Source organism: Gossypium arboreum, chromosome 3, assembly GCF_025698485.1.
Source record: "Gossypium arboreum isolate Shixiya-1 chromosome 3, ASM2569848v2, whole genome shotgun sequence".
Lineage (NCBI taxonomy): Eukaryota > Viridiplantae > Streptophyta > Magnoliopsida > Malvales > Malvaceae > Gossypium > Gossypium arboreum.
Genome location: NC_069072.1, coordinates 87,345,912 through 87,349,715, shown reverse-complemented (window position 1 = coordinate 87,349,715; position 3,804 = coordinate 87,345,912). Strand labels below are relative to the sequence as shown.

General features: G+C 33.6%; 1 non-coding gene across 1 annotated transcript; it reads right to left on the bottom strand.

Moving 5' to 3' along the window:
- Window positions 1–3,405: 3,405 nt before the first annotated feature.
- Window positions 3,406–3,512, bottom strand: LOC128290692 (small nucleolar RNA R71). Its single transcript, XR_008280480.1, has one exon. It is a non-coding gene; the product is annotated as a small nucleolar RNA R71 (small nucleolar RNA).
- Window positions 3,513–3,804: the final 292 nt, after the last annotated feature.

Sequence of the window (3,804 nt, the reverse complement as noted above, 5' to 3'; positions counted from 1 at the left end):
AAATTTAAATTATTTAATCATATATTCAATCAAATTAATCTAAAAACAATTACACTTTTTCCCCTGACATTTCACATTTTTTGCAATTTAGTCCCTATTTCACAAAACACAAAATATTCAAAATTTGACCACACTCATGCTTGGACGAATTTCACTAAGGTCCTTAACAGTCCATTTCTTTCATTTATTTCACATTTTAGTCCCTCAAAATATCATTTTCACAATTTAATCCCAAATAGGCATTTTTACTAAAAACCACTGAATTAAACAAGATAATCTATCAACATGTTATTATTTTTCATCATCAAAACATACAAAAACAAGTTCTCATCAATGTAAAATCACAAAATACACAACCAATTCAAAAGTTTGAGCATGGGTCAATTAGTATTCGAAGCAACTATCTCAAAAACATTAAAATTATCGAAAACGGATAAAAAATCATACCTCAATTTTCCAAGATTAGTGCCGAACCCTTAAGTCTCTTTTCTTTCTTTTTCCTTTGTACTTTCGGCCAAATAGGATGAACATCCATAATTTTTATGCTTTGCTTTATATAATATAACATTTATTATTCAATTTCCATTTTTAACCTTTAATTCCATTAAAAACTACTCCAAATGCCATGCCACTAACTCCCACTATCTCATAAATTGGATATTTACCATTTAAGGCTATTATATTAAACAGCCAAGGTCAATTAACAGCTTTAACTAATAGCATAGAACTTTTACGCTTTACGTGATTTAGTCCTTTTTACCAAATTAACCATTCAAACGGTAAATTTTCTTCACGAAATTTTCACATGATTCTAATATCATGCTGTAAATATTAAAATAATAAGAAAATAAAATTTTCAATGTCAAATCATGGTCCCGAAACCACTATTTCGACTAGGGTCTAAACTGGGCTATTACATTTAGTCCCTTAATTTTATATATCATGTCGTACTTCTTGATTCAACTTTTTTTTTGGTACCTATGACTTTCACTTTCTTTGATCTTATACCTTATTTCACTAAAAATCTATCACATACTATTTATTACTAAGGGGTTTTTTGGGATGTTATATGTATAAGTGAGAAGATGGTACTTATTTGTTGAAAATGTTATTGCGAATGTTGTGACATTATTGAATTGATTTAGAACTATGATAATATTATGATATAATGTATGTTTTACTTTTTGTTTTCTACCTCATATGTTGCTTACTTAAATATAATTTAGTATTTTGATTGTTAGTGTGAATTCTAAACATAGCAATGATAGTTAAAATTACTATATTTTGTACTAAGTTAAGCTAAGTACAGTGATACATGCATGGATAAAATTTATAGAATTTATTAAGTAGAGTGATACTAAGTGATAAACCGTAAATTATACATATTTGTACCCCATGTTTAATGCATTTTATGGATGATTTCTCATTATAATTGGTGAATTCGATGCTCCTAATGCTTTAATTTCATGTTTTATACTTAGGAGAGCATAGGAGGCGAAAGGAACAAGAAACGGGCCAAAAACGGAGAAAATGGGCCAAAGTACGAAATTAACATGGCCTGGACCTCCTCACATGGGCAGATTACACAGCCGTGTCAATTTAGCAGGCTTAAGCACAGCCTGAAGTAATCAAACACAGGTGTGTCCCATGAGCGTGTCCCTGCCGAGCCCAAGTTGAGTCCAATTCGAAAAAGGCTAATTTTGAGGGCTTCTAGGCATTCCAAAGCCTATAAATACACCCTGAGGAGGAAGAAAAGGGAGACGGAGAGGGGGGTAAGGAATTACTCTAAGGAAGCCGATTAATCCATCTCGGAAGGCGAATTTATCATCAAGACTGAAGATATCTCCTCAATTTCCCTTCAGGAGTTTTGGGTTTTCTTTATGTTTTGTATTTTTTATTCTTCGGAGATGTTTTCTTATTTAGTTATGAACTAAATCCCTTAAATACCTAAGGGGAATGAAACCTAAGATGAATCTTGTTATTATTTTCTGAATTGTATGATAAATATTTGACTTGTTCTTAATTATGTGCTCTTAATTCTTGTTTTGATATCCCAGGATACTGATCCAAGACACTCTCTTATTTAGAGAAGGAATAGACCCTGTCTAAGAGTACATTTGTCATAATTAAGCGGCGTTGATTGCGCGCCTAGAAATAGGGTGACAAGATTTTGCTAGAAGAAGGTGAAACCTAATAAGGGGATCCATAGATCGAGTTAATGCAACCCTAGAGTGGTAATTAGAGAAAAGTCTTGGTTATTCAATCTAGGGATTAGACGTTATTAGTCTTGAATAGGGATAATAACATAACTTAGGGATCTCTATAGATCAAGTTGAATGAATAAATCATCTGATTCGGAGCTAGAATAACAAGTAAAGTCTAGGTGGATTTTTCCTTAGGTATTGTCCCAAGTCAATCGATTTTGCTAAAAGTAATTCCCCAATTCTTTCATCTGTGCGTTCTTAGTTTAGATAATTAGTTAATTAAAACAAATAAAACCCCTTTCATTCTTAGGCTATATAATAAAAAGACAGTCATTACTAATATCTTTAGTTCCCTTGGGTACATATCCCGGTCTTGCCATTACTATACTGTTGTTTGATAGGTGCGCTTGCCTTTTCATCGTGATAATAGTTAATCTAGGTCTGATCTTCATTATAAATATTTATTACTTGTTACGAATCACGCGATCAAGTTTTTGGCGCTGTTGCCGGGGACCTAAAATATTAGGAACACTTAATTTTTATTACTTTAGCCATTTATTTTTTCTTGCAATTTAATTATTACTAATTAATTTACTTTTTCTTTCTCTTGGCAGGTTTTCCTTGTTTATGACTAGAAGAAACCCGTCAGGACCATTACTTTTTGACGAAGAAATCGATCGTACAGTTCGTAGAAACCAAAGAGAAATAAGGACGAAGCTTATGATACACAGAGAACGAGCAAGAAGACGATACTCAACCCCCAACCGAAGAGATGGCTGAAAACCAAGGCAATCAGCTACCTCCTGCAATTGTGGCTAATCAAAATCCTGCTCCACATACTATGTATGATTATGCTAAACCTTCTCTAACAGGAACTAAATCTAGCATAGTTAGATTGGCTGTAGCTGCAAATACTTTTGAACTGAAACCTAACACAATTCAAATGATACAACAGTTTGTTCAGTTTGATAGTTTGTAGGATGAACATCCCAACGCTCACTTAGCAAACTTTCTGGAATTTTGCGATACATTTAAAATCAATGGCGTTTCTGATGATGCCATTTGTCTTCGGTTATTTCTTTTTTCATTAAGGAACAAAGCTAAACAGTGGTTAAACTCGTTACCACGAGGGTCAATTACTACTTGGGAACAAATGACCGAAAAATTTCTACTAAAATATTTTCCACCGGCTAAAACAGCTAAGTTACGTAATGATATTTCTTCTTTTGTGCAGATGGACTTAGAAACACTCTACGATGCATGGGAGAGATACAAAGATCTATTGTGAAGGTGCCCTCACCATGGGTTACAGCTTTGGCTTCAAGTACAAACATTCTACAATGGTCTGATTCCCTCGACTCGGCAAATGGTTGACGCAACTGCTGGAGGAACCATCAACAACAAAACACCTGAGGAGGGTTATGAATTCATTGAAGAAATGTCACTGAATAATTATCAGTGGCAAGTCACAAGGACAAAGCCAACAAAAACGGCCGGTGTTTATAACGTCGACTCAGTTACTATGCTGTCAAATCAGGTAGAACTCCTTAATAAAAAGATTGATGGTTTACTTGTTTCTACATAGGTACATCCAGTAATG